The following is a 19,395-nucleotide window of genomic DNA, read 5'->3' on the forward strand; positions in this document are numbered from 1 at the left end:
TTTTATTTGAATATTTCCTCACTGGAAAAGGGAATATGAAGGAGCTTGATGCATTTATTACAGATTAATTGAAGACTGAATGTCATTATCTCAACACTTTTTAAGAGTCACTCCCCAAGTTCATGGAGTTTCCTGTCTCTTAAAGTCATTCAGAGCCACTATGAGACATTTTGTTGCCTGAAATGAAGACCCGGATACTGTTCTCCTCTCTTCCCGCTTTTCATGAGCAAAAGCTGATCAGGCTGGTATATAAATCTTATTTCAGGGATGGCGATGGGAAAGTGCTATCTACTGCCCCTGAATATAGGAGGCAACAGAGTACTGTTCGTATTCTAGAAAGCTTTGCTTTCCAAAGCTTTCTGAATCAGGTCCAAATTGTGGCCAAAGTCATTTGCGAGGTATTAGCACCCTGTCCACAATGTCTGCATCTGAGGAAGGGCCAGAGCTTGGAGATACCACATTAAGAATAAGGGCCAATAGGAATTTCTTGGAGTTATTTTTTGAATAATGTGGGAAAATGACTTCATATTTTGCTCTTAACAGAACAAGGGACATTTTTATTCCTGTACAATTGCCCTGAAAAGCTGGTGGTGGGGCTTACAGATGCATAGCTTAGTGCCATATCAATATCAGTTATGAATTATGCACAATGTTCAAAAACTACACTGTTTTTGGTTCCGTTTTCAGCTGCCATTTTCTGGTAAATTCCAGAAATTGAGAGGAGGGTATCATTTCCATAAGATTCAGTCCATTGGCACCAATGAGGAAAATTTAGAGGCTCATTTCTCTGTCCTTTTTAGGCCTATTGGGATGTAACTTGCCTCACTTGTAAGCTACTTTTACAACTGCAAGTCAGCTAAGTTTCACCAATTCACTGATTTTGGGGACATTTTAAAGTTTTTATCATAACTTTAAAATAAAACCATAAGAGGGGGTTCTGAAAATTGAAGTCCCAACCCTCACCACAAGAGGTGAGGAGAATGGGCACAGTCAACCAGGCCTCTGATTGGCTGAGAATGAAACAAAAACCACAAATCCTATCATGCTCCAAGAGGAAGCTCAGAGGCTCCTTCAATGCCTGTGCTGCAGAAAGTGCTGCTGGGAAACAAGTTCACATCATGGCCTTCTCTGGAGGAGAGGCCTAGGGAAGACTTTCCTGCCTTTTTCTTTCTTTCTCTTTCTCTCTTTTTGGCCTTATTTTCTTCAAGCAGGCGCTCCACCAGGAGATGGGCTCAGGGAGGATGCTGGGGAAGAAAGAAGATGAGAAGCTGCCACCGCCAGACAACAGGCACTCTTCCTCAGGTAGAGTGCCACTCAGCCTTATCGCCCCATTAGCTGAAAGATCCAACTGCTCGTGATCCATTCTGGTTAAGGCTTTGACTGGGTCCTACCCGATCTGTTTTTGATGATCCGGCATCTGGATCGCCAAATTGTCCCAAATCGCCAAATGAAATTCTGCACACCATAATTATGGATGGGATTGTGTGGCAGAACTAATGACAAAGAGGGCAACAGAGTTTTCCCCTTCATAATTAAAGTGGTGTGAAAGATTGGAAGAATAATGAGCTGACTTCCCACGAGAAGAGGCCTTGAGTTTACCCTTAAGAGGAACTGTTTTCTGTGAGAAATTCAGAGGTGGTAACTTTGCTCATCAAGTTAGAGATCCCTGCTTTATGCGCCATGTTCCTGTGAACGTCCATGTCAATTCATGCAGCCTTGTGCCTTGAGTCTTGTTCCAGTCTTGTCCCTGCTTTTGCGTATTTTGGATAGTCTGTTAGTGTTCCAGCATTTTGCAGTTTGAATTACTGCTCCAGTCAAGATCCTGCCTTGTGTTCCAGCATTTATCCTGTTCCTTGGATTAATCTTGGAAACAAAGACAAACAAACATAGGCTCCGAGCGGGGCTCGAACTCATGACCTCCTGGTCAGAGTGATTCATTGCAGTTAATTGCAGCTGGCTTGCTCTCCCGCCTGTGCCACAGCCACCCCTATCAGTTCTACTACATTAAAGGTGGTGGGGGGGGGAACCTGAGTAAGCCTTGCAAACACAGATTTATTATCAGTAAATATTTGATTTTATACCTATTTTATATACTTATGTACTTGGGTTCACATAAAACCTATCAGATGGAAAGGGGTCATGAGTGGAAAAAAATTTAAGAAGTCCTGTTCTAGATAAACCCTTCTTTACATGGACATTTTTCTCTATGACAACTTTCATCCACAGAAATTCATGAGGCAGAAACCATTGAAGAGCTCCAGAGCTTTGCCTACATTGTTTTTATTGGGTACATCACAACCACAACCATACATCATTGTTTGAATTAAAATTCGACTCATGTTGCCTGCTTGGCTTGCTTAAACTAGTACAGGAGAAGAGTCCACCAGCTCTGTTGGTGGTAATTCTGTTTTGTAACAAGAAGTATGTTTTGCTGCAGAATATAGTAGTAAGATAACAGTTGTTTCCTGTCTAATTCTATTCATTTCTGTCCCCCGTCCCCATCCCCTGGGCAGTTTAGAGGAGAGAGTGAACCTTCATCATATTTTTGTTCTCTTATATAAAACTAAATATGTAGTTTGAGCCTGAAGGAAAAACTACAGTTTTTTCTAACCAAGCATAGATGAAGCAGATCTGTGGAGAATTCATAGTCCACTGACAGCAGCAAGTCTGGTCACAGATGGAACAAACCTAAATTAGACTATGGTCCAGTGAGGATAAGGCAACCAAGCATACATGGAACAGATTCACATAATTTATGGGCCAGTGATGATGATTGCAGTCCATTTATGAATAAAATGTTATGAGAATATATACTTGTAAAAGTCATGGAAATTATGAATTGTGCTTAGGTTGCCTCAACTTTCTGGAAGTTATATTTTGTGCAATGTGTGATATTTATTTATTTATTTATTTACAGTATATTCCGCCCTTCTCACCCTGAAGGGGACTCAGGGCGGATTACAATGAACACATATATGGCAAACATTCAATGCCAACAGACAAACAACATATATAGACAGACACAGAGGCATTTAACTTTTTTTTTCCAGCTTCATGATTCCGGCCACAGGGGGAGCTATTGCTTCACTGTCCACTAGTGGCTGTACTTCCTCATTCCTTTCCTCGTGTTTTGCTGGCAGTTTTTATGATGTTGTAAATTAGTTAAATTAGCCTCCCGCATAAAGCGGGAAAGGGCTTCAATTAACACAGGGTCCTACTCTGAGATCTGCTGGGCAGATACAGTCATTTACCTGGCCCCACCCTAAACTTTAGACTTAGGGTCGCCCTACATCTGAAACGACTAGAAGGCACACAACAACAGTCCTAATTAACTTGACTAGCTCATCAGCCAAAAGTAGGACCACACTTCCTTTTGAAATACTCAAAAGTTTATGTTTGTTAAAATTCTTCTTCATTTTAAATATTTCATTGTTCTTACTTTTTCCCACTACAAATAAGATATGTGCAGTGTGAATGGGAATTCATACATGCTTTTTTCAAACCATCCTGACAATCTGATGTACCATGAACTGGCCCTCTGATTAAAAAGTTTGAGAACCACTGCATTAGCCGGGCTGTGGCGCAGCTGGCTAGTAACCAGCTGCTATAAATCACTACTGACCGAGAGGTCATGAGTGCGAAGCCTGGGTCGGGTTAAGCCTCCGACCATTAATAGCCCCGGCTTGCTGTTGACCTATGCAGCCCCGAAAGACAGTTGCATCTGTCAATTAGGGAAATGTAGGGATGCTTTATGCATGAGGTTAATTTACAACACCATAAAACTGCCAGCAAAACACGAGGAAAGGAATGAGGAAGTACAGCCACTACTGGACGGTGAAGCAACAGCTCCCCCTGTGGCCGGAATCGTGAAGCTGGAAAAATGTTAAAAATGCCTCTGAGTCTGTCTAATGTATGTTGTTTGTCTGTTGGCATTGAATGTTTGCCATATATGTGTTCATTGTAATCCGCCCTGAGTCCCCTTCGGGGTGAGAAGGGCGGAATATAAATACTGTAAATAAATAAATTAATTAAAATAAAGTTGCAATTGGGAAGGAGTTTTTGCATGAAGAGAAGGGCTCTTCTGTAAACATAAAGGTAATTTGCCTTTTGTGAAATGACTCTCCTTCTAGACTTGCGACCTCATCAGATGGGGAGACAGGGTACTTTTTGGTGGCATGCACTGGTTTCTCTATAGTTTTACGCCATGGTGGAAAGCTTCCCATATTCAATTGGAGTCAATGATGGAAGCCGGGTGGCAGATGCTTCCTCCCCATGGGATGAGGTAAGGAGATAGCTGGGCGATACAGGCCATGGGCAACAGGTTCCCCATGTCCTTCGCCAAACACCTCCGGATTTCTCCACAATGCGTGCCGATTCCAGCAGCCCATCTGATGAGGTTGTACTACTTTGACTGTTCAAGTGGCTCTTTTTTGACAGCTGTGGATAATTAACTATTAGTTAAAATCTGCTGACTATAACAACACTTCCAAATATCAGATGGGTTTAGCATGGGTTTGGACAAGCTGTTTTGCATCCATAACACTGAAAAACATGTCAGTCAACAATTTGAAGCTTCTTCAAGCATTGGTGATGGCAATTTTATTAAAGTTTCACTGTCTGACTAGCATTCAAAGATGTGAGATTAAACAATATCAGGCACACTACCACAAAGTATTCTTAGAGATATTTGGGATGGATTCATTCTCAGTCTTTTCTGTGGCACAGTGTGTTAAAGCGCTGAGCTGCTGAACTTGCGGACCAAAAGGTCCCAGGTTCAAATCCCGGGAGCAGAATGGGCGCCCGCTGTTAGTCCCAGCTTCTGCCAACCTAGCAGTTCGAAAACATGCAAATGTGAGTAGATCAATAGGTACCACTCTGGCAGGAAGGTAACAGCGCTCCATGCAGTCATGCCAGCCACATGACCTTGGAGGTGTCTACAGACAATGCCGGCTCTTCGGCTTAGAAATGGAGATGAGCACCAACCCCCAGAGTCGGTCACGACTGGACTTAACGTCAGGGGAAACATTTACCTTACTAAGATTTCGAGAAGTATAAGTAAGAGGGAACCACAGGAACTTCCATATATTAAAAAATGTACCTCTTGGGACTACATCTTCCCCATATCTTCATCCAGTTTGGGCAATGGCCATGCTGAAAGGAGGATTCCTGGAACTGTCGTTGAAAAAGGCAATGTTTCAAATTTCTATGAATCTCACATTGATAATAGTAGGAAAATATGGGCTGAATCATTTCCTGTATCTTACGCTTTGTCACACGTCCACCTGACATGATAAAATAAACCTTCTTGGTCTTCACACTTCTAACAGAAATTACTACATCTTTTATACATTTTTGCTAATTTTGCTGGGGTTACGTACCAGTGGTATATCATTTTGTAGTAAAGTACTCTTATCACGTAGGATAACATAAATTTAAATCCTTCCCACCATCTTTTCTCCTGTTTTCTAATTCTATCTTATTTTGCCCATTTTACCATAGAGTCCTTAATTTGTTCATCTTCCATTTCAAGCCTCAATAATAATTTATACATTTTGCCAATCAGCTTTTTCTCATTTGTACATACCTATATTTCAAATTCTGTTTTCATATTTTTCAAACCCATATACGTTTTTGTTTATATTATGCCTTTCCTTTAACTGTCTGTAATGGTGCCATTGTATATTTAAACCATCCATATTTAATTCGTTTTGCATTTTAAATCAGTATTGGCAATTTTCAAACAGTAATAAATCATAATATGTTAACAGTAATAATATCACAATATTAACAATTTCTCCCCTTTGCCTTTATTTTATGAAAGGCTTCCTGCCCAGAGATCTATAATTGTAATTTTTGGCACAGTCTGGCCATGTAGTTTGGGCAATTATTTTATGCAAAAGTACAGTAGAGTCTCACTTATCCAACATAATTGGGCCGGCAGAACATTGGATAAGCGAATATGTTGGGTAATAAGGAGGTATTAAGGAAAAGCGTATTAAACATCAAATTGGCATCAAAACATGTTATGCAACAAATTTGACAGAAAAAGTAGTTCAATATGCAGTAATGCTATGTTGTAATTACTGTATTTACGAATTTAGCACCAAAATAACACGATGTATTGAAAACATTGACTACAAAAATGCGTTGGATAATCCAGAACGTTGGATAAGCGAGTGTTGGATAAGTGAGACTCTACTGTACATGCATTGTAAAAATACCACACATAAACATATTAAAATATATTTCTGCAAAAGAGCCATCTTGGATTAAACAAAACACACAGGAGGCTGTTTAGAAAACCTGGGTGAAAACTGCATAGATATAGTCACTTTGTCCATAATGAGGAGAAAAATGTGGAAGTTGTCCTCAATTGTGAAAATTGTATAGTCAAATATCAACAGCTCTGTTGCAAACCGCCTCCCGATTAATGGTATGAGTAGATACAGAGGCAGGAACAACTGGTAAATCCCAAGGAGTTATATTATGAGATTTTGCACCTCTTTAGACTAAACTGGAAGAGCCTTGTGTTGGATTGGACTGGAATGGGCAACTATTGAATTTCAATAATATCCCCAAGGAATATAATTTATTTCCCTGTTTCCCTTTCATCTGACCAAGATTTTGCCCTTGGTATATGTCAGCAGAAACTGCATGTAATAAGATACCAATTGTAGCAAAGAGTTGCATACTTTGACAGATGCTTTACATGCAGGTGGAGCTGTGCGGTGCTGAGAAATTCTTTGATATGCTAAAGGAGGCAAATGGAAGCATTGAAATGAGTGGAGAAATTGCAGGCACAGTTCCCAGAATCATAGCTCAAGCTTAGCACTAAGCACTCCCAGTATTTATGTCAGCTTCATGTTCACTCAGAAAGTGGTGGAGCAAAAATAACTGCACAAGTTATCTCTTGATTTGCAGCTGCTCTGACAATTCATCTGGAGCTGTTGTGGATAATACATTAATCTTGCACAGCTGTTCTTCAAGAACTGTGGGAATACTTCAGGAGGTGGCTTTGCTTTAGCACAACTCCAGCCATGGCAAGGTCTTGGGACTAATGCTCCAATTTTCTCTTGTTGATAACAGGTATTGTGGAAGATTGCAAAATGCCTCCATCACAAAGGTGGAAATTGGGTTTGAATTTTCATCTTTCTAACAATGAGATTGCTGAGGCCTTGCTGCATGTGAAGCAAACCTTGTGTTCCTTTGCAATATCTACTTTCCAAAGAGGAACATCAATAAAATTTGGTGATGAATAAGGCATTTTCCTCAGTAGCATGAGAACATTTAAAGCAGAAGGTCAAACTAAAGGTTACAGTGACGCATTATCAATTTACTATAAATGATCCTAGATTATTCCAGTGCAAAGACAGGTTCCTATGGTGGGAAAAAAATTAAATCTCTTTATATTTGATCTTAAAAGAATTATTATTTCATAATATTCTCTACTATTTCTCTTTGTTACGGCCTACTAAAATGGCTGCCATTTAATCAATATAATGGGTGGAGCCTCCGGTGGCTCAGTGTGTTAAAGGGCTGAGCTGCTGAACTTGCAGACCGAAAGGTCCCAGGTTCAAATCCGGGGAGCGGCGTGAGTGGCCGCTGTTAGCTCCAGCTCCTGCCAACCTAGCAGTTCGAAAACATGCAAATGTGAGTAGATCAATAGGTACTGCTGTGGCGTGAAGGTAACAGCGCTCCATGCAGTCATGCCGGCCACATGACCTTGGAGGTGTCTACGGACAACAGGGGAAACCTTTACCTTTATATAGAGTAGATATAAAATTACAGTAGAGTCTCACTTATCCAACATAAACGGGCCGGCAGAATGTTGGATAAGCGAATATGTTGGATAGTAAGGCGGCACTAAGGAAAAGCCTATTAAACATCAAATTAGGTTATGATTTTACAAATGAAGCACCAAAACATCATGTTAGACAACACATTTGGCAGAAAAAGTAGTTCAATACGCAGTAATGCTATGTAGCAATTACTGTATTTATGAATTTAGCACCAAAATATCACGATATATTGAAAACATTGACTACAAAAATGTGTTGGATAATCCAGAACGTTGGATAAGCGAGTGTTGGATAAGTGGGACTCTACTGTACCCTCAAAACACTAATAATGTAAGTGAAATCATATTATTCACATATATATACAGAATTATTGCACAGAATCAAATCAAGTTTCACGTCAGCATTGTTATATTAAAATTGACCTAAGCTACCTGTCTCTGTAATATGGAATGACTTCAGTCATGTATTATTCAGTTAGGATTCACTTAGTACACACATAACTGAATGCTTAATGTGGGATATCTTACGAACTAAGGTAACCAAATACTAAAATGAATATGAGGGTGAATCCATAAAGGGTGGGAAATTTGTGCCCTCCCACGTTTTTACCTGGGGCATCCAAACAACACCTCAGGTAAAAACGATTTCCTTCGGCACAAAGCAGGAAAACCCTGCTTTGTGCCAAAGTAATTTGACAACTGGAAAGACCTGGGTCTTTCCAGCTGTGTGGACTGGGCCCAATCCACACAGTTGTCTTGGGATTTTTGGGCTCCTGGAGTCCAAAAACCCCAAGACAGCCCCCACTCCCTCCTGAAGCCCTCCCAAAAGCTTTAAAAAGAAAAAATAACTTACTTGGCTGGCATTTCCCTGCTGCTGGCCCTATCCTGGCACATAGAAATGATGCGCCAGGAAAAGGGGGACAGGAGTGATTTTTTTTCACACACACCCCTTCTCCTGGTGCATCATTTCTACAGGACCGGCAGCAAGAAAATGCCAACTGGGTAAGTTAGTTTTTCTTTTTAAGGCTCTTCTGGGGGGTTTTCTTTTGTGTCCGGGTGCCCTGCTGGGAGGTCCAGTAGGAGCCTATGGACACCCCGCAGAAAAGCACAAGCTTTCTGGGGCATGTGCAGACTGTAATGCGGGCCCGATCGGGTTTTTTAAACCCAGTTGGATGTGAATTAAAGTCCTGTCTGGAATCACCCTGTGTGCCTTCTAATAGGATTACATTGATATGGGACCATTTAAGGGACCAGTCATGTCCAAATCTGTTCATTAGATATGAGAGCTGTAAGGTTAACTGGCCCCATACAGATCCCTTCAGGAGAAGTTTTGTTTCTGCGATAGTTTTCAGGCAAGTAAGAAACACATAGATAAACCCTGTTGTTCCTGAATATCTCTACACCAGTGAGAGAAGACAATGCCCCTCGTGGAGTGAATCCATTGCTGCAAAATGATTGATTTTTACCTTGAATGCTGATGCTGTTTGAACACACATTGGGTTTGAAGTGAAAGCACTTCTTTTAGATGCCTAAGGGTTTTAATGTACTGTATATACTTGAGTATAAGCCTAGTTTTTAGCCCTTTTTTTAGGACTGAAAAAAACCACCTCAGCTTATACTCGGGTGAGGGTCCTGGTGGGCTTATATTCAGGTCGGCTTATAGTCAAGTATATATGTTATATTTATTATTTTTCTCTATTATTATTGGTATTGTTACATTTATTATTTTACTCTATTATTGTTGTTACTTTTACATTTATTTTACTCTATTTTTATTATTATTAATACATTTATTATTTTACTGCATTTATTATTATTATTACATTTATTATTTCACTCTATGATTATTAAAAGGATACATAAGCACATTTACATTGAAGAAGATGAAAATAATGATTTAATCAGAGTTGAACAGTCATATCTTAAATTACAGTTTGATGTAAAGATTCAAAAACATTTAAACTACTGATGCCTCAATGTAATTTTATTGGTATCCCGGCTTATACTGGAGTCAATGTTTTTCCAGTTTTTGTGTTAAAATTATGTGCCTCGACTTATATTCGTGTCGGCTTATACTCAAATATATACGGCAATTTTTTAAAAAAAACCTTTTCGCTCCACGGTTTCTAAAATTATAGCTTTTTGAAATGTGTAACTTGTGACCAGAACTGGATTTGGGGTGGAATCAAGGGTGGAGAGGTTGGATGGTGTAACAGGTTGGTAGGTGGTTTCTAAGTCAAGAAAGCATGGTGCCACCATTTGTATTTTATTTTTACATTCTGTGTGTGTGTGTGTGTGTGTGTATGTAGATATCTGTGTATTCAAAAACTGTAAGTCTTGTAGGGTTCCTGAAATGAAGCTGTCCCTTTCAGAACTAAAATTCAGTGTATGTATGGGTGGAAGATGTTCAAAGTCCATGGGTTCAGGTGTCATGCTCACCTGGAAAGCATGGTGTTGACTTTTTTTAAAGATCACTACATGTATATATGTAGGTCTCTGTATAGTCAATTCTCTGAAGTGGAGCTTTCCAAACTCTGTGTTGTGACACCTTAGCACAAATGTACAGTAGAGTCTCACTTATCCAACATAAACGGGCCGGCAGAACGTTGGATAAGCGAATATGTTGGATAATAAGGAGGGATTAAGAAAAAAGCCTTTTTAAACATCAAAATAGGTTATGATTTTACAAATTAAGCACCCAAACATCATGTTAGACAACAAATTTGACAGAAAAAGTAGTTCATTACACATTATGTAGTAATGTAGCTATGTAGTAATGACTGTATTTATGAATTTAGCACCAAAATATCACAATGCATTGAAAACATTGACTACAAATATGCATTGGATAATCCAGAACGTTGGATAAGTGAGACTCTACTGTAATGAGAAATCTCTGAATCTATGTGAAATAAGCAATAAATCATATATCTTAATAAATATAAATGGAAGGTTTGCATGAGATATGTTGTATCCCCATATATTTTGTTACTACAGTTTATGTATGTGTCTGTATCGCTTATAATGTGTTGGTTTCATTTTTGGTTTGCTAGTAAAACTGTCGCAAAATCACGCATATCTAAAAGTGTGTCACCAACATGACATTTTTGGAAAGCTGCGATCTGGAGGGTGACTCTGTTTCAGAAACCCTATGAGCTTTTGGTTATTCAAATATGGTGAACACAGAGCAGGGCTTTCTTGGTAGAAAGCTATCATTGATGGAACTCTAAATGAAGTCTGCATTATTTCATATGATTTTTGGTCCTATTATAACTGTCTATATTTTAAGGTGGCACAGTGTGTTAAAGCTGCTGAACTTGCAGACTGAAAGGTCCCAGGTTCAAATCCCGGGAGCGGAATGAGCGCCCGCTATTAGCCCCAGCTCTTGCCAACCTAGCAGTTTGAAAACATGCAAATGTGAGTAGATCAATAGGTACTGCTCCAGCGGGAAGGTAACGGTGCTCCATGCAGTCATGCCGGCCACATGACCTTGGAGATGTCTATGGACAACGCCGGTTCTTCGGCTTAGAAATGGAGATGAGCACCAACCCCCAGAGTGGGTCACGACTGGACTTAACGTCAGGGGAAACCTTTACCTTTTACCTATATTTTAAAACTGTTGTTTAAACTACTTTTCTTGCAATCTTCATATGGCCTTTAGTCCTTGACTGTTTAAATTGTGCATTTTAAAATTAATTTTAATTTATTTGCTTTTTAAAAACTTTGGTCTGCTAAAATGTTATTAAAAGTACTTTAAACTAATCAAGGAAGCACTCATCTGAAATTCATTTTACAGGTGGAACTATTCTTGCTTCCCTTCCTCCAAAGTAACAGCAGTATCAAACTCTTACTAATCCTGCACATCTCATTCCTCCCACATCCATGCTGTATAAACAGTCTCTGACTCTTTAAATCTATTGAGCACAAACAATAATGAGACAGTTGACTGTGCACAGGTGTGGGTACACTTCCATAGCAATGCAGGATAGAGCAAAGGGAAGGAACTCAACACAACACTCAGGCGCTCTGGAAAGAAAAGAGTTGCTTTGTTCACAGCTGTAGGCAGCTGTCTTCATAGTAAAACAGGGATCTAGTATTGTACACAAAGAAAGTTCACTTCCAAGAGCACTTACTGGGTCTGTGGTTGGGAAGAGTAAAAGTGTGGTGGAGGACTCCTATGCAATTGGTTTTATACATTACCCTTGGAAACTATTTTGAAAGAGTAGGACCGATCCTTCTTCAATTGTCTATATATGGCAAAGGTGGACAACTGTGATAGACCAACTTTTACTTCACGGCAGCCTGACACACTGGATTGTTGTCTTGGAAGTGGTATCCATATATGACTTCTGGTTGGTGCGTCTAATTATTTTGGACATTGGGGTTGGAGATAGTTGATTTGCCACTCCTCTGAAACTAGAGGCCCTTCCAGACAGGCCCAAAAATATCGGGCCTGTTACTCTTTTATTAGAGGTGTAGAAATGACGCTCCAGGAGACAAATGACGCTCCAGGAGGTGGGGGGGGAGGAGCGATTTTCCTCCTTGGCCCCCCAACTCATCTCCTGGCACGTCATTTCTTCATGCCAGGAGGACTCCAGGGCTACCTTAATGGTGGCCAGGTAAGTTGTTTCGAATTTTAAGGCATTCTTTTGGGGAGCTTCTGGGTTTATGGGTGCCATCCCAGTAGTTACCGAGATGGCATCTAGACAACCTGCTCAGAAAATCCTGGGATGGGGGGCCCTTGTGAAAACCCACGCCGAAACAGATTTTTAAAACCTGCTTCGGCATGGTTTTTATCCCTGTCTGGAAGCGTCCCAGGTATCATTCTGCCTAATGTGAGATACTCCCAGAGACCTCCAGGAGCAGCACTTGAGGCTTTTGCCATGAAGGCATTTCTATGCTTTAAAAAATTTGGGGTTGTATGGTTTTGAGAGGCATGGGGGATTTTGGGGAACTGGAGGATGCATGTAGTCTACACACTTTCCCAACTCAAATTATGGGGAGTCTCCCATCTGATCTGGTTTTTGCTGAGGAAGCTCCGGTATATTAAGAAGCAGCAGTAGCAGCTGCTACACAGGAGTTGTTAGTCTTAATTATCATTTACATATTTAAATTACCCACTAAACTATTGTTTTTTTTTCCCCATAACAAAGAATTTCCAGCTACAACATGATTCCAGAATGCTTTCCCTTGCTAGGAAACAATAGTTTTGATGGGAGTGATTTATATCAGCCAAATGATGCTAGAAGAAAAATAAATTATCCCATCTTTCCCAGCTCCAAAGTCCCAGTTCTTGCCCTTTACCTAGTAGTCATTATTATTTTTGAAATGTGAGATATCTTAATTACACATGTAACACCTCACATCTAATGACATCTCAGTTTTTTTTGTTTTTTCCCCATCTTCTGTCAAGTGTTTAGTTATCCTCCAGCTTTCTCATAGAAAATGGCTTCAAGGCTAAACCTGGTTAATAGCTTCAAGGGAAATGTCAAGATTAACTAGAGTTCAGGACAGAACAAATAAAAGTTACCTTTTTGGATTGCACCTACTGGAATCCCCAGCATGTATAGGCATTGTGATTTTGGGAACCATGGCTCTGCTTAGTGATTTGACTTCAGGACTGAAAGCTTATAAAAGAAGGAGCAAAAACACAAGTCATGGCCTCATTGATTCTTCCTCAAAACAGGCCATTTTGTTATGAAAAATAACAAGACCAAGTATATTATTTCTGCCTGTATTTCTGTCCCAGATCCCTGTGGATTTGTAAATGGCTCAGTAGCCAATTTCCACAGTGTCTTACCCAGGAACATTAAGATTTATTTTCTGCTGCTTTTCATGTGGTTTTGGAATGTGAATTGTTCCTGCTAGCCACTGGTAACAACATATTTCAAAGGGCAATGCAGCGAATAAATGGCAGAAGTGAATGTTAAAAGATTAACTATCAACAATAATTCTGTTGCTACTGAGAGTGTGGCATCCATCCACAAGCACAAAAGCAGCATAAATGGGGATAAAAGGCAGGAGGTCTACATTTTCTGGTCCTGAACACGATTACTCATAAATTACAAAATCGAAGGCCTGGCTATCTATTACTGTAGTGCAGCACACAATTTCTGCCTGGCAGGCTATGTGGCATGAACCTGTGCACAGATTAAATTTTATTCTAGACTGATTATATCTGCTACATTTATCTGTTGGCATCTGGAGTCTCTGCCTCTATATAACATGTCTGTGTATTTGTGTGCCTTCAAATCACCTTTTGACTGATGACAACACCATTATTTTCATGGGGTTTTCATAGTTAAGGAATACTTCTCAGAGGTGATTTTCCAGTTTCTTCTTCTGAAATATACTCTAGTATTCACTGGTGATCTCCAAACTAACTACTGACTCAGTTTAGCTTCCAAGATCAGACAGGATCTGGTGCTTAGGGTATTTAGGCCCTTACACATAAAAGTTATAAGTAATATTCTCTCTCTCTCTCTCTCCCTCCCTCCCTCCCTCCCTCTCTCTCTTTTCATACCAGCTGTTGCTAGTCTTACTATGAAGTAACAAGAAAAAAGTTCATTTGGGGACCATTCTGTACCTTCAACCTGCATCCTTCTCTTTTGTCATTTTTATATCAGGATCAAAAATTACCAACAGTAGCGCAGTACTGGGATTTTAAAAAGCCAAGTTCTATCACATGGCGAGATTCTACTACAGTAAGAGTTACTAAAGCTTTATTATTAATAGAAATCTACCTGATGGGGATGCTCTAGTTGGAGATCTCGAATTGTGCACAGGATTGGACTTGATGGTAGACAGAGACCATTCCAGGTCTATGATTCTATGGTATGGGAGCTAGAAGTGGGACAAGTGGACGATTCATTTCCCAAGGTGTGTACATATACAAATTGGTACAGGTTGAATATTCTGAACTGCTTGGGATTAAAAGGTTTTTTTTAGTTTTTTAAAGAATATTTGCACATATGCATGGAATGAGATAACTTGGAGATAGGAACTAAGACTAGGTATGACATTCATTTATGTCAGAAGTTATTGTACGGGGTTGAATGAAAAGTAATGCCCCCACCTTCGTAACATCTCAACAGATGGCAGTACTGGTATGTGGCAGGTACTGGCTTATTCAGTAGACTCTCCTCTACAGTTCCATTTGGTGGGAAGCCTTGGCATTGAATGGTTGTGTTGTTAAAGTGCGAAGTATGGAACTCTACACAGACAGTCGGTCAATGTGACTTAAGCAACGTACAGTCATTGAATTCTTGACAGCAGAAGGTGTCACCCCAAAGGAGATTCATCAGAGAATGCAAGCTGTTTATGGTGATTATGTTGATGTGAGTACTGTGTGTCATTGGGTGAGCAAGTTTAAAGACGTTGCGATGGGAACATCTGACTTGTGTGACAAAAAAAGATTTGTGACAGCAACCACTGAGTTTCACAAGCAAAAGGTTGACAGATTGATTCAGGACGATTGTTGTATCACTCAGAGAGAAATTTCAAGCATAATCGGCATTTCACAAGAACACGTGGGTCACATTATTGCTTTGCTTGGCTATCAGAAGATCTGTGCATGATGGGTACTGTGAGACACTGGTTGCGGAAACAGAGTATTGACTTCTTCCATGACAGCTTCAGAAAACTTGTTCATCATTGACAGAAATGTATCCAGTTGTCTGGTGATTATGTGGAAAAGTGAATAGTGGTAGTTTAAGAGCACATTCTAAGGATTATTTCTATGTTTGATTTATTAAAATATTCCCATCCAAACCAAAATAACCAAAGGTGGAGGTATTCCTTTTCATTCAACCCTTGTATATAATATAAAAAGTTTGGATACATTGAACCTTCAGAAAACAAAATGTCACTATGGGTCATCTACACTTACCATGTAATTGAGTTTTTAAGCTAGCTTCAAAGAGTGTCAGCTATACTATGAAGTTAACTTCAAATTTCAGCGGCTATATTATGAATCAGCACACTTTAAGGAGTTTAAATAAACTTAAGCTGAGGGGTGGGGGGAGGTCAGAACAAGCCCCTGAATGCACTGCAGTATGTCGGTAATGTAAACCACGTCATATGGTAAATCAGCTCCACAGAACACAAAGCGCATTGTTGACACCTAACACACTGATGCACATTGTACAGCTCAGAATGAAGCCAGCTGACAAGGGCATGGCTGAGCAGCAGGTGGACAATTGACCTCCCTGGGACAGGTAACTGAAAACCTGTTCCAGGAGATCAATTGGCAATCTTGCCTGGAAATTGAGGGGAAAATGCATTCTTGTCAGCTATCAAGTTGTGGATACTGTAGATTCCAGAACTGGTTTGGAGCCACCTTCCATGGTTAATGTAATCACCATTCTGGCCTTGATCCTGTTCCAGAAATGGAAATTTAATAATATGCACAGTGATATTGGTTTCGGCCAAACTGGTTCCCAACTGATCTATGTGATCAGAACAGTCAAATATGTGGACAATTTTGGATTTCAAAATTCCAAGTAAGGGATGCTCGACTTGTAAGAGGATAATGTATTTTTTGTGGACTTCTGCATTCATTGTTGAGAAGGGGTGTTGGCAGTGCAACAACACTTAGCACTGAAAAGTCAAAAATTCCTCACAGTGGGCAATAGTAATAGGATTAGAAAGTTTAAATGATCCACAGAACCCCCTTCATTGCCCACCTAGGTAGGATGCTAGTTTTAAGAATCCAGAACATAGTGTGTGGCATATATTGCTACAGAGGAGAACAGCTAGGGAGTCCAGGAGGGACAGTCAAGAAGGTCTTACAGCCACTCCTTACCCATCAACTGCCTGTGGTGGTTGCTTCACTCTGTTTTTGGGTGGGGCCGGTTATGGTTACAGTTCACAAGGGACATAGTAAACCACATGTTTCTTGCTGGTTGCTTGGGAATGCCTAGACAAAGGTATTCTCAGAGACATATTAAAGCCCAGAGCATGTTAGATATATTTATGTTCCTGGGAAATTAACTCATCAACAGATAATGTTAGTCAATCAACCAGCAAGGCTGTATTTCGTTCAGGGGACAAATCATATGTTTCACTCATGTTATACCTTTATGATACATTATGCATAAATATTAAAATGGCACTTGTTAAATATTACAGAGTTTTAAAAATGTGCCCTTTTAAAAATGAGTTTTACTTTCTGTGCTATCACTGAATGGTTCAGGCCATCTACACATTTCTTTAAATAAGATCGTTTATGTTTAAATGAGTGTGTGTGTGTGTGTGTGTGTGTGTGTGTGTGTATATATATATACACACACACACATACAGTTACATATAGTGGTGTAGAGGGGTAAAGCCTTGTGACTTGAAGGTTGGGTTGCTGACCTGAAAGCTGCCAGGTTCGAATCCCACCCGGGGAGAGCGCAGATGAGCTCCCTCTATCAGCTCCAGCTCCATGCGGAGACATGAGAGAAGCCTCCCACAAGGATGGTAAAAACATCAAAACATCCGGGTGTCCCCTGGGCAACGTCCTTGCAGACGGCCAATTCTCTCACACCAGGAGCGATTCAGGTTGCTCCTGACATGAAAAAAAAGTATGGTGGGGGCGGGGGGAGGCAGACTGGTAGTGGGATGCTACTGCCTTGCTTGCCCCATGTGATTAAGCCCTTGGTGCCTCATATGCATGGAGAACTACATCATGTGCAGATCAGTGGAAGTGAAATGCACTGCACCTCTGCACCAATGCATTTTTGTAGTCAATGTTTTCAATATATCGTGATATTTTGGTGCTAAATTTGTAAATACAGTAATTACTACATAACATTACTGCGTATTGAACTACTTTTTCTGTCAAATTTGTTGCATAACATGATGTTTTGGTGCTTAATTTGTAAAATCATAACCTAATTTGATGCTTAATAGGCTTTTCCTTAATCCCTCCTTATTATCCAAGATATTCGCTTATCCAAGGTTCTGCTGGCCCATTTAGCTTAGATAAGTGAGACTCTCCTGTAACACAAAATAGTTTATTAGTGATCTCTGTGAAACTTCTAATCAAGATAGTGTTGTAGATGGATGGACTGCTCTCGGCCAGACAGGTTTTGTTCCTTCACTGGCACACACAATGGAATCCACTGTTTGAATATATCATATGAAATACAGAGTACAATATTGTTGTTCTTCCTTTTAATAATGAATAGTGTGACTGTTTAAGAAACAGTAGTTACTTCTAGGTATAACAATAAGAGTGGAAAATCCAAATGTTTGCCTTTCAACGCTTGAAAACAGTGTTCACAATAAATTCCATGATGCCATTGAGAGCTACTTCTCATATTACTCTTACTGACACAGTTCTTAAAATATGGCTGGAGAAGAAATCTATCAATACAAAAGGGAAAATGATTAAATTATAATCTGTCTCTCCTCAGAATAATGATTGGTGTTTGAATTTCATAAAATATATTTGATCTTAGTTTGTTCAAGGCTTATATCTAACACCTCATTGATCACAAAGTGAAGGATTTTTAAATAGCTTCCTAAATTCTGCAGGCTGTAGAATTCTGCAGGCCGAAGGTGATGGGATGTGTAGTGGAATCCAGATATGTTGAGATGCTTATTTTTAAGAATATCTGATTAGCAGTGTGGGTACGAAAAGTTATAAGCATTATGATTCCACTTTAACTGCCATGGCTACACCCTACATAATCCTGTGAAATGTAGACTGGGTCCCATTTCAGGTCTCAAGACAAAATTATGTTACCCATTCCTCCTAAAAACACCTGTGAACTGGAGATGGGTAAACGTGTCAGCTTTTGTTTCTTCCATACTGAGATTCAAGGTGACTCACATGTGGTCCAAAGGCTACACTTAAATCGACTCTAGTTTAACCCTTTCCCTTCTTTAAATCCCTTCCCTGCAACTTGTTTTTACTCATCGCATATGCAATTTTACTAAAATTATAAGATCTGAAAATTTCTTCAGTGAGAAAATATTTTTATTAAAGGAATATAATACTGGTGGTTAACAGAGGAATATTCTCTTTCTTTGATGACACATTAGTATTTTTCCATAAAGGCAGGTGAGACATAATCTGCCACATTAGCAACTCTCTCGTATTTCATTAGCAGATGAATAATAAAACTGAAATGTAGATGATACATTATATTACAGGTGCATAGTTAAAACTAAACGACAAATTAAAGGCTGCTGAAAGGCAATCATGTAAATAGAATGCCTACGTTCTTCTATATTGGATTGTTTGGATGGCATCAGGCATTGCTAAGCAACCATGCTTTTGCATCACACAATCAGAATAAATGTATTAGAGAACAGGATCAAGGCCATGCACAGATATAATAATAGTATGTGGATGCACAAAACAGTTCAAATACAGTTTACTGTGTAGCCCTGTGAATCCCTTTCTTGGTTGAGACAAAGGGAACATTAAAACTAAGCTTATGCTATAAGATATATTGTGTGTCAAAGTACTAAGGTTATCATATCAAAAACCAGTTGATTCTTAGCAGGGTTTGCCTACCAGCTTATTTATCTGACTTTTTTTTTTCTTTTCTGGACTGGATATGGCCCTGAGATAGAAAAACCCCTATGATTTCTGTATTGGGTAT

The sequence above is a fragment of the Anolis carolinensis genome, chromosome 5, assembly GCF_035594765.1.
Source record: "Anolis carolinensis isolate JA03-04 chromosome 5, rAnoCar3.1.pri, whole genome shotgun sequence".
Classification (NCBI taxonomy): Eukaryota; Metazoa; Chordata; class Lepidosauria; order Squamata; family Dactyloidae; genus Anolis; species Anolis carolinensis.